This window comes from Heterodontus francisci, chromosome 36, assembly GCF_036365525.1.
Source record: "Heterodontus francisci isolate sHetFra1 chromosome 36, sHetFra1.hap1, whole genome shotgun sequence".
Classification (NCBI taxonomy): Eukaryota; Metazoa; Chordata; class Chondrichthyes; order Heterodontiformes; family Heterodontidae; genus Heterodontus; species Heterodontus francisci.
Genome location: NC_090406.1, coordinates 2,049,659 through 2,062,782, shown reverse-complemented (window position 1 = coordinate 2,062,782; position 13,124 = coordinate 2,049,659).

Sequence of the window (13,124 nt, the reverse complement as noted above, 5' to 3'; positions counted from 1 at the left end):
ATATAACAGACAGCAAGGATGGAAACACGCTCAGACTGAATCCACATAGCAATAGGGCAGGGGTGCACTCAGCATAAATGTGGATAAATATGCATTGAAGAGCTTCTGACTTTTCCTTGTTTTTCTTTTCCCGCGGGATTCCTTTGATGAACGACCCACAAACATCCTCGTCTATTTTCAGCTCCTCCAGTGATTTACTCAGCCAGTCTGCAAACGCTGTCTCTGCTTGGCACAGCCATGTGTAGGGAGTGCGATCCTACCCCTGAGGTGCCTGTCATTCCAGCAATGCTGGGTTTGATCCTGAGGTGACCGCTGTAGCTGGCGCTTGCTGCTAAAGCTGAGCCAAGCTTGAAATTCCGATTCAAAGCTGAAAGCAATCAGCCGAGGGCAGAAACCGTGCAGTGAGGAGGAAGAGAAGTCTGCCTCTGCAGGCAAATAGAAACCTTTAGTGGGCGGGATTCTGGCCCGCAGGCTATTATGTTGGACAACCCAGCTTTACATCGTTCCAACAAACACTCCTATGGCAGACACAGCATAAGTTAGATACAGAGTAAAGCTCCGTTTACCCTGTCCCAACGACATGTCCCAGTTGTATCCTACTAGAGTAATATGGAATACTTCCACTTCCCACCTCTGGGACCTGGAACTCAAGTTGTGATTGTTTCAAATTAACTGGTGATAGTGCTCTGTTACCGACAGCGAGGGGAAGCCTTCATCTCATTAGCTGCGATGGATTTTTACTGAGAGTTGTGAGGCAAATGGTCAGGGTCTAACCCAGTGCAGTCGATCAATTCTTCCTGTGTTCACCATTCCCTGTGGCAATTTGTAAATCTCAGACAGGCCACCAGGGGAGGACTAAACAACCTGAGGCCTTGGCTCCACAGACAGTGGGGAAAAAAACATGGGAAACAGCTACCACTGGAGAATCAGCTTGGTATAGATAATGTGCAACTGGTCGATTTAAAAAAAACAGAACATGATCCAGAGTAAAGCTCCCTCGACACTATCCCCATCAAACACTCCCAGGACGGGTACAGCACGGGGATTGGCTGGGCAATTTGGAGCACTTCCTGTCTGCAATCAGGGGGAGCAGCTGCACCTGTGCTGCAGCAACTGCAGAGTGGATTGAAACCATCGAGGAAGGCTGTAATTGTTTTGGAGAGGTGGGTGTCAGGGCAGCTGAAAGACTCTAAATGTGAACTGTTTGGGGGAGAGAGAAGAGGCCTGAAGACTCAGGGGTGGGGCTGCCAAATCCAGTAGGGGGCCCTTGTATTTGTATTGGTGTTTGCACACAGGGAGCTCCCTCCCCACCCCAACTGCCTGCTCGGGACAGCTGGAGTTGCCCGGGTGAAGACTTTCTTGTTAAAAGCAGAAGAGGAGAGTACCGGGTGGCCCCAGCCATCCCGGGCGAAGAAGCCTCCCCCAACTGGAAGACAACAAACAGTTTTGGACTAATTGTTATAAAGGTGCCTCAACTGGCAGTTGGATCAAAGATCCTTTTCAGCCTTTCTCTCCCTTCCTCCACTCAGTCACCTATCCCCCCTTTTTCCTTTACCTTCCTACCCCATCCTCCTCTACTCCCACTCCACTTTGTTTAAAGTTTGATTTTTTTTTGTTTCAACTGTGCAAATTTGCTTTGTTTCTTGGGGGTGGACGTGGCTCTTAGACCCCATGGCAAGCCCTCTTTCGCCGGTGGCGGGGCCTTCCCGTACATATGCTGCTGCGGCTGCTGCAGCTGCACCTGTGGCCCCGTCACCGTTTGCATTAATAACAGCAAAGCATGGGGTCAAGAGCTACGTCCACCCGAACATGACTATAGAGGCATGCGTGAAAGCAATGGCCGAGGTTGTCGGCCCTTCGGCCATTGTTGCAGCCTCTAAAATGTACGGGAAGGCAGTGTTTTTCCTGAGGACCGAGTGGGCGGTGTCCCTGGCTCTGAGCAAGGGGCTCACCGTGGGCGGGACCTTTCTGCCAGTGGACCCCCTGGAGGCCACTGCACAAAGCGTCATTCTATCTAATGTCCCGCCCTTCATTCCTGGTGAGCTCCTCCTTCCCCACCTGCACCATCTGGGGGAGGTAAAGACGGGGCTCACTCCAGTCCCGCTCGGTCTTCGGGAGAACAGCCTCCGGCATGTGTACTCCTTCCGCCGCCAGCTATTCATGCAGCTGGCGCGGGAGGAGGTTACAGAGGGCCATTTCAATGTAGAGTTCCAGGGGACGGCCTACCGCGTCTTCTGGACCTTGGATGGGGTGCGGTGCCATGTCTGTAAGGGGGTGGGGCATGTTTGTAAGAACTGCCCCAACCTCCTGGCTGCCAACTCCAACTCGGTGGCCCAGGGTGGCACTGCTGCACCTCCTCCCACCCCCCCTACACCTCCACCAGATACCATTCAGTCGGTACCGGAGGCTGTGGTTTTCATGGCCTCCGGCAGGGAGGGGGGGTGACCGTCCAAGTGGAAGAAAGGTGCAGAGGAAAAATAAACATCGAGAGGCGCATTCCCTGGACATATTGACACAACCCGAGTCTGAGCTCAGCACAAAGCCCGATCTAGGGGAGTCAACTTGTCCCAGGGCTGGGCTCAGGCCCAGGGTGAATAAAAAAAGAGTGCGGAGGCGGAGGCCTCTGATGACATGGAGGTCTCTGAGCCTCCGGACCCAACTGGGAAAAAGAGGAGAAGGCACCCCTCCACAGAGCTAACACAGGGCCCTGAGATACGGGGCCCATCTGTTGGAGGGGAGCTGTCTCCTGTTTCGGGTCCCCAGGTTTCCCCTACTGCCACCACCAAAGCTACAAAGTCTGGGCAGGAGCTCCCTATTCCTCAGGATGGAGGGGAGGGGGAGGCCCCAGTACATGAGGCCCCTCCTGAAGGAGTAAGTGGGGCCCTGCTTGTGGTGGGGGAGCCTGGGGAAACCGTCCATTCCGCCACTGCTACTGGGTCGGGTTCCCTGAGTGAAGGGGAGGGCGAGGCCCCAAAGGGTCGGCCCTCCCTGCCAGAATCCACTCACCACCAGGAGACACCCGACCCGGTTATAACCGAGAATGCTGCCCCATGTGCTGGGCCTGTGGGTGCTGGCGGAGCGGGAGATGGCCTCCTCTCTCCACCTACGGTCTCAGCACCGGCTGGATTTCCAGAGACGGGAACTTCTGTCTCCCCTGGACCAGTCATTGGCCTGGGGACGGGGGTGGAGGGGGGTCCTGAACCGCTGGCACCCACAGGCTCTAGGTGCATTGTAGAACCCAGAGAAGACTCCTCCGCCATCGATCCTGGGGGTGGGATCGTGACGGAGGCGGGACCAGCTGGCGCGGCCGGGACGTCCGCCCCACAGAGTGTGGTGGATGTGTCGGCCGCTGGCGGTGACGACCCGGAGGAGGATGGGGATTCGGTGCGGGGCACGGAGGACGACCTTGATTTCATCACCAGTGAGGTGGTGGAGTCCCTCGTGCCTCCCACCGAGTCTCCTCTCATCCCCACGGCGGAACTCCGGGATTTCCTCGCGGCTTGCAGGGGTTGCCGCAATAAAGTTCAGCTGGCCCACGGCCGTTGGTTGAGTCTGGCGCTGATCATCCAGTCCGTCCGTGCCGCCCTCAAGAACAGTCCGGGCAAGCGCGCGGGCATGAAACTGGTTGAGAGGCGCCGTTTTAATGTGTTCCTCAATGGGTTGCTGGGGGAGTGGAAGGCCAGGTGCACTTCCACTCCCTCCTCACAGTGAGCTGTTGGTGACGGGTTTTAAGTACCTTTGACATGAAGATAACCATAGCCAGCCTCAACATCAACGACAGCAGAGGGGTCTCACCGCAGATTTCACAATCTCTCAGTCCTCAGGGAAGGGAGATACGCGGTGAGCTTTCTGCAGGAAACCCACACTGTTCCGGGAGACGAAGCCACCTGGCTCCTGGAGTGACAGGGTGGGGTCTACATGAGTCACCTCACCCCTATTTCTAGTGGGGTGGCTATCTTGTTGGCCCCGACTTTTCAGCCGGAGATCTTGGGGGTCAAGGAGCTAGTGCCGGGCCGATTGCTCCACCTCGCCGTTCGCCTGGGTAGCGTGCCGCTCCACTTTGTGAACGTGTACGCGCCCAGGCCCGGGGCGTTGCAAGCGCGCTTCTTTGAAGAAGTGTCCACTCTCTTGAGCTCCATCGATAGCGGCGAGTGCATCATCCTCGGGGGGGGGATTTTAACTGCACCCTCGAGGTAGGGGATCGCTCCGGTCCCCAGCGCGGCCAAGCGTCGGTGGAGAAGTTGAGGGGACTGATCAGCTCCCTTAACTTGTTGGACGTCTGGCGGAATCTCCATCCCGACTCCAGCGCCTTCACATGGAGGTCTGGAGGAGGAGGGTCCCGAATCGACCGCCTCTACTTTTCGCAGGCGTACGTCTCCCGCGTCTCGGCGGCCTCCATGCGGCTGGTGCCGTGCTCGGACCACCACCTGGTGTGGGCGGAGTTCACTCCGCTCCGCACGCGGGCGGGGTCCGCGTACTGGCACTTTAACAACCGGCTGCTGGAGGACGAGCGATTTTGGGACTCGTTCCGTCGATTCTAGGCCGACTGGAGAAGGAAGCAGGGGGGCTTCCCCTCCTTGAGGCTATGGTGGGATGTGGGCAAGACTCACATCCACATCTTCTGTCAGGAGTACGCGAAGGGGTCGACCAAGAAGCGGGAAGCTGAAGTCTGCCACCTGGAGAGGAGTCCTGACTCGGTCATGCCGTCGTGGACCCGGCCCTGTGGCAGGCGTACAAAGAGAAGAAGGGCGCGCTGAGGGACCTGCAGCTCATAGGGTTCCGAGGCACGTACGTGAGGTCGCGGATCCAGATCCTGGAAGATTTGGATCGTGCCTCACCCTTCTTCTACTCGCTGGAAAAATGGCGGGGGGTCCTCATTGAGCTGCTGGCCAACGACGGATCCTCCGTCATGGATCCGGAGGGAATGGGCCTCCTGGTCCGTACTTACTACAGTGCGTTGTTCTCTCCGGATCCGTCCAGTGAGGACGCGCGCAGAGTTTTGTGGGAGGACCTGCCGCAGGTCAGCCCGGAGGGCACTGAAGGGTTGGAGGCTCCGCTCACGTTAACGGAGCTGACTGGCGCCCTCCACCAGCTCTTGAGGGGCAAATCCCCAGGGCTGGATGGGTTGACCGTGGAGTTCCTCAGGATGTTCTGGGACGTCCTGGGGAATGATTACACGCGGGTCCTGGGGGAAAGCCTGGCGACCGGGGAGATGTCCCTCTTGTGGCGCAGGGCGGTCATCGTCCTGCTGCCGAATGGGGCGATCTCCGCCTGCTTAAAAACTGGCGTCTGGTCTCCCTCCTCAGCACGGATTATAAGATCTTTGCCTGGGCTCCGTGCTGGCCCACATGATCCACCCCGACCAGTCCTACACGGTCCCGGGCAGGTCCATCCAGGACAATATCCACTTGGTCCGGGACCTGATCCATCTTTCCCAGAGGACTGGTCTGTCGTTCGCTTTTCTCTCTCTCGATCAAGAGAAGGCGTTCGACAGGGTGGATCACGAATACCTTTTCGGGCCTCTGCCCATGTTCAAACTCCGGCCACATTATGTGGCCCGGGTCTGCGTATCTACACCGCCGCAGAGTGTCTGGTTAAAGTTAGCGGGTCCTTAACTGCGCCCCTTCGCTTTGGGAGAGGAGTGCGTCAGTGATGCCCCATGTCTGGCCAATTGCATAGCATATGCGTGGAGCTCTTCCTGTGCCTGCTTCGCAGCAAGTTGACGGTTTTGACTCTGTGAGGGCCGGCCATGCGGGTTGTCTTCTCTGCTTACGCCGATGACCTGCTCCTCACGCTCACAGATCCTGTTGACTTGCGGAGGATACGCGAGTGCCAGCAGACCGTTTCTGCCGCGTCTTCCGCAAGTATCAATTGGGAGAAATGTTCCGGACTCCTGGTAGGTCAGTGGTGGGTGGACTCCCTGCTGGAGGAGTTGACACCTTTTGCGTGGAGCACCACGCACCTCCTCTATCTGGGAGTCCACCTTAGAGTCATAGAGTTGTACAGCATAGAAACAGGCCCTTCGGCCCTTCGTGTCCAGGCCGACCATAATGCCTATCTATAGTAATCCCACCTGCCTGCATTAATTCCATATCCCTCTATGCCTTGCTCATTCAAGTACCTGTCCAGATGCCTCTTAAATGTCGCTACTGTTCCTGCCTCCACCACCTCCTCTGGCAGCTCATTCCAGATACCCACTATTCTTTGTGTGAAAAATTTACCCCTTTGATCCCCTTTAAACCTCCTCCCTCTCACCTTAAATCTAGTTTTAGTCACCCCGACCATGGGAAACAGACTCTGGCTATCTAACCTATCTATGCCTCTCATAATTTTATATACCTCTATCATGTCCCCTTCGCTCCAGGGAAAACAGACCCAGCCTATCCAATCTCTCTTTATAACTCAAGCTCTCCAAACCAGGCAACATCCTTGTGAATCTTTTCTGCACCCTCTCTAGCTTAATCACATCTTTCCTGTAGTGCGGCGACCAGAACTGCACACAGTACTCCAAATGTGGCCTAACCAAAGTTTTTTTAAAATTCATTCATGGGATGTGGGCGTCACTGGCCAGGCCAGCATTTATTGCCCATCCCTAATTGCCCTGGAGAAGGTGGTGGTGAGCTGCCTTCTTGAACCGCTGCAGTCCATGTGAGGTAGGTACACCCACAGTGCTGTTAGGAAGGGAGTTCCAGGATTTTGACCCAGTGACAGTGAAGGAACAGTGACATAGTTTCAAGTCAGGATGGTGTGTGACTTGGACGGGAACTTTCAGGTGGTGATGTTCCCATGCATCTGCTGTCCTTGTCCTTCTAGTTGGTAGAGGTCACGGGTTTGGAAGGTGCTGTCTAAGGAGCCTTGGTGCGTTGCTGCAGTGCATCTTGTAGATGGTACACACTGCTGCCACTGTGCGTCAGTGGTGGAGGGAGTGAATGTTTGTAGATGGGGTCCCAATCAAGCGGGCTGCTTTGTCCTGGATGGTGTCGAGCTTCTTGAGTGTTGTTGGAGCTGCACCCATCCAGGCAAGTGGAGAGTATTCCATCACACTCCTGACTTGTGCCTTGTAGATTGTGGACAGGTTTTTGGGAGTCAGGAGGTGAGTTACTCGCCTCAGGATTCCTAGCCTCTGACCTGCTCTTGTAGCCACGGTATTTATATGGCTACTCCAGTTCAGTTTTCGGTCAATGGTAGCCCCCAGGATGTTGATAGTGGGGGATTCAGCGATGGTAATGCCATTGAATGTTAAGGGGAGATGGTTAGATTCTCTCTTGTTGGAGATGGTCATTGCCTGGCACTTGTGTGGCGCGAATGTTACTTGCCACTTATCAGCCCAAGCCTGGATATTGTCCAGGTCTTGCTGCATTTCTACACGGACTGCTTCAGTATCTGAGGAGTCGCGAATGGTGTTGAACATTGTGCAATCATCAGCGAACATCCCGACTTCTGACCTTATGATTGAAGGAAGGCCATTGATGAAGCAGCTGAAGATAGTTGGGCCTAGGACACTACCCTGAGGAACTCCTGCAGTGATGTCCTGGAGCTCAGATGATTGATCTCCAACAGCCACAACCATCTTCCTTTGCGCTAGGTATGACTCCGGCCAGCGGAGGGTTTTCCCCCTGATTCCCATTGACTCCAGTCTTGCTCGGGCTCCTTGATGCCATACTCGGTCAAATGCTGCCTTGATGTCAAGGGCAGTCATTCTCACCTCACCTCTTGAGTTCAGCTCTTTTGTCCATGTTTGAACCAAGGCTGTAATGAGGTCAGGAGCTGAGTGGCCCTGGCGGAGCCCAAACTGAGCATCACTGAGCAGGTTATTGCTAAGCAAGTGCCGCTTGATGGCACTGTTGATGACACCTTCCATCACTTTACTGATGATTGAGAGTAGGCTGATGGGGCGGTAGTTGGCCGGGTTGGATATGTCCTGCTTTCTGTGTACAGGACATACCTGTTATGTACAACTGTAACATGACGTCCCAACTCTTGTACTCAATGCCTCGGCCGATGAAGGCAAGCATGCCATACGCCTTCTTCACCACCCTGTCTACCTGTGTTGCCACTTTCAGGGAACTATGTACTTGCACCCCAAGGTCTCTCTGCTCAACAACACTCCCCAGGGCCCTGCCATTCACTGTATATGTCCTACCCTGGTTTAACTTCCGAAAATGCATCACTTCACACTTGTCTGCATTAAATTCCATTTGCCAATCCCTTGCCCACTTTCCCAGTTGATCTATATCCTGTTGTAACCTTAGACAACCTTCTTCACTGTCCACTATACCACTAATTTTGGTGTCATCTGCAAACTTACTAATCATGCCCCCTACATTCACATCCAAGTCATTAATATATATGACAAACAGAGGGCCCAGCACTGATCCCTGCAGCACACCACTGGTCACCGGCCTCCAATCTGTACAACAACCCTCCACTACCACCCTCGGCCTCCCATCACCGAGCCAAGTTTGTATCCAATTTGCTAGCTCACCCTGGATCCCATGTGTTCAAACCTTCTGGACCAGCCTACCATGTGGGACCTTGTCGAAGGCCTTGCTAAAGTCCATGTAGACAACGTCCATTGCCCTGCCCTCGTCAATCCTCTTGGTCACCTCCTCAAAAAACTCAATCAAATTCGTGAGACATGATTTCCCACGCACAAAGCTATGCTGACTATCCCTAGTCAGACCAAGCCTTTCCAGATGCATATAAATCCTATCTCTCAGAATCCCTTCCAATAACTTTCCCACCACTGATGTAAGGCTCACCGGCCTGTAGTTCCCTGGCTTATCCCTGCTGCCCTTAAATAAAGGCACAACATTAGCTATCCTCCAGTCTTCCGGTACCTCACCCGTGGCTAACGATGATACAAAAATCTCTGCCAGGGCCCCAGCAATCTCCTCCCTTGCTTCCCATTGCATCCTAGGATACACCTGGCCAGGCCCTGGGGATTTATCCACCTTAGTGTGCTTCAAAACCTCCAACACCTCCTCCTTTGTAATGTTGATATGCTCCAGGATATCAGTGTTCCCTCCCTTGAACTCACTAGCTTCCATGACCTTCTCCACGGTAAATACGGACGAGAAGTATTCATTTAAGACCTCGCCCATTTCCCATGACTCCACACATAGATTGCCACACTGATCCTTAAGGGGACCTACTCTCTCCCTAGCTACCCTTTTACTCTTAATATACTTATCGAATCTTTTCGGATTCTCCTTTACCTTATCTGCCAGGGAAATCTCATGGCCCCTTTTCGCCCTCCTAATTTCCTTCTTAAGTGTAGTCCTTCATCCTCTATACTCCTCGAGGGACTCACTTGATCCCAGCTGCGTCTACCCGACATATGCCTCCTTCTTTGTCCTGACCAGACCCTCAATATCCCTCGTCAACCAAGGTTCCCTAAACTTGCCAGCCTTGCCCTTCCATCTAACAGGAACATGCCGGCCCTGAACTCTTCCTATCTCACTTTTAAAAGCCTCCCACTTGCCAGACGTCCCTTTACCTGTAAACAGCCTCTCCCATTCAACTTTTGGGAGTTCCTGTCTGATGACATCGAAATCAGCTTTCCCCCAATTTAACCTGAGGACCAGTCCTATCCTTTTCCATAACTATCTTGAAGCTAATAGAGTTATGGTCACTGGTCCCAAAGTGCTCCCCCACTGACACATCAACCACCTGCCCATCCTCATTTCCTAAGAGGAGGTCGAGTGTAGCCCCTTCTCTAGTAGGGCCATCCACACACTGCTTCAGAAAACTATCCTGGACAAACTTAACAAATTCTTCTCCATCTGATCCCTTAGCACTAAGGGTGACCTGAAGCCCCGCTGAGGAAGGCTGGTCGGCAAACTGGCAGGAGTGGGAGCCGAAAGCTATCACTTGGCTGGGGTGCTGGACCAGGACTGTGATACCAGTTGGTCACTTTGGCCCCACCCCCTGCATTTGCCACCAAGATCCAGAAGAAGCTCGTTGATTTCTCCTGGGGCAAGAGGAAACACTGGGTCTCTGCCACAGTCCTGAGTCTCCCGACTGAGGAGGGCAGTCAGTTGCTGGTGTGCATCCGCACCCAAGCTGCGACTCTCCGCCTTCGGACCCTGCAAAGATACCTGTACATTGAGCGTCCTCCCAGATGGCGTGCGCTGGCGATGTATTTTTCCCACCGGGGCACTGCCTCCAAGACGACACGCAGCTCCTGGCGGAAAATGTTAGCTGTACCTCTCTGAGGGATTGCCTGTCTTTTACTGGGATCTATTTAGCGTCTGCAACATGGTCACCTCCAGTCCGGGTGCTCCCCACCGGTGGAGGAGACCACCGCGACAATCTGGGCGTCCGGCTCTGGGAACGGACCGATGGGCGGAGGAGTAGCTGAAACCCCCCAGGACGTCCCTCACTGCAGATGATGGGACTCGGGAGTGTGGAACACACCTGGCCGAGCTGACCACCGCTCAGCTGGAACTGATTATTGGACTTATGCCCCGAAACCCTCCTCAGGAGCCAGTCCCACACAACTTGAGCCACCTCTCAGCAATTCCCCTCTGTGCCATCCCACACGGCACGCAGGGGGTTTCCTGTACAGGCTGCTCCTGCACACTCTCCACTTCCTTGCCCTCGTCTGCCACCCGGACATGCCCTGGTGGTCTGCGTCACCATCTGGCGGCGAGAGGAAACCCCAGTGAAGGTCTACGCAGAAGTCCTCCCCCTTTACATCGGGGACCTGGAGTGGAGGGTCCCGTGCAATAGACTGTCAAGTAGGTTCACAGACTCCCAGGGCGCCTGAAGTTTCTGCAGCTTGGAGGAGTCCGTGTTTCATGTTTATACGGAATGCCTGAGGTTGCAGCCCCTCTTTGAGTATTTAAAAGGGCTGCTCAAGATTTGGTTGCACCTCAGCCCCACGCTACTGATCTTTGGGCACCCGGTGCGGAGGTCTGTGAAGAAACCTCCTTGTCAGTCTGCTCCTGGGCCTGGCCAGGGTGGCAATTCACAGGTCCATGCTGCGGGCCAGGGATCCGTCCGCCCTGATTTCCTGTCCCTCTTCCGAGGTTACGTTCACGCCCGGGTGGCCCTGGCGAAGGAGCATGCAGTATCCGTTGGTACACTTGAGCCCTGCTGCCAGCGGTGGGCACCGCGAGGACTGGAGTGCATCCTCGATGCCCAGAATGGCATTTTTAATTTGAGTTTTTAAAAAATTTCTTCACTTTTAATAAAGTTATTTATTTAAAATGTATATAAAGGGGGGTTTGGGGAATAAAGGCCCACTTGAAAAATAATATATAAAAGCCGCCTGGGGTATAAAGGCATTCATCTAAACAAAGAAATAAAAATCAGTAAAGTTCCCTCTACACTGTCCATAACAATCTTCTTCAGGCGTGCCCGAAGACTGCTCCCACATTGTGAAATTTTTGTTCTTTGCGTCTTTTATGTTCTGAAAACTTGCTGCTCTGGGCTCACCTGTATGTGGTCATAATGTGACACCAGAATCAGCTTTCAGACTTGAGAAAGGAAGTGAGAATAAGGTGCAAAGGACTGCGAGCAGAAAACCGTTGAACTTTTATTACATTTCATTTACAAAGACAGAAGCCTCACACAAACATAAACTTTAAAAAACATTTACAATTTAAAATGAAGATCCTTTGACAGTCGGTCAGTACAAGTTATGGTTTGCATTATACCTGAAATCCACTTCAAAATTTCCAAGTTTATTTATAAAAACCAAGACATTGAAAAATAAATAAATGTTGACAAGTTTGCAGACAGGAATCTGATTAAAATGACAGTCTGGGGGAAGCTGCTTTGCTGCATCTCTATAAAAAGAAAAAGGTTTTGCTGCCAATTAATTTTCTGAGTATGTATGGTGGGAGTGAGTATGTGAACCAATCAGGCTCTGGTGCATACACCCATTATTCAGCAAGGGGACAAGGAGATCCCAGCTTCGGCCTCTGCTAACTCACAGAATTATTTCAATGTGATGTAATTGTAAAGTGCCGCTCGTTTAGCCTTTATTATCAAGACTCTTTTCTTGAGATTTCTCAGGATAAAAGTGATTATACTGAATCCTGAAAGTACAAATGGTTCAAAAAGGTTAAATTAAGGAATACATTTAGACTTAAGGGGAGGAAACTGGAGGTTAATGAATCACCTTCTAATACCTGAGCATCTGTGTGAGGTTTGAACTGTTCTGCTCCATTTTCATAAACATCCTTTCACAAAGATCATAAGTTCTAGTGACAAGTTTGGTACTAATGTTTTTTTCTTATAATGAGATGGAGATGGAAAAAAGCTTTTAAATTATTCAATTCTAGGCTATCTGTAAATCTCCTCATGTCTTCCCACAACCTAAAGTAAATCTGGATCAAAAATTAACACCACATGATGTTAAACCTTCTATTCAAGGCTGCCTCATGATTCCTTTATTGTAATCCTTTGAACAGTTTTAAAAAATACTCCCTGTAAACAATTCAGAGATATCAGCACAAGAATCTTTTCCAATTCTCAACACTCAGCAAACAGAAGCAATCTCATTTGGTATTTTAGGGACAGAATTCCACTGTGGATTTCTAACTGTGGCTTAGGATTGTTTGTAGCAATGATCATTTATTGATAAAGGCCCCTGAATTTAGATCAATCCTCTGCAGATCAAATAACTTACAATGATAGGTCTAAACTGTACAAATGAAATCAGCATTACACGTTGGGACTGCAGTGAACTCAAAACGGCTGAAAGGAAAGAAATACAAAAATACCACAGGAAGGGTGAGAAATTAATCACACTTCCACTATTTCTAACTGGATACTGCGGTATTATCCACAGCATCTGGGTTAAAGGCACACGCTGCTCTGCTCTATGTTGTATGGTACATATCATATTGGCTCTTGAGGAAATGCAGTGCAAGGTAGTGCTCTGCATAGCTGAACCTCTGGCAGTGCAGTACAATACAGGCAGTACTGTATCACCCTGCCAGTGGATACACAGAAATATTTTCTGGATAAACTACAAAGTGACAGTCTCTACAACAAACTCTCACAGAAGGTGAGAGTAGCAGCCCAGCTGATGTCTGACTGCACCAGTCAGTCACTGTAAAGAATACAGTTCCAGGGAGGCAGTTTTGTACAGCACATTGTAACCAGGTGTG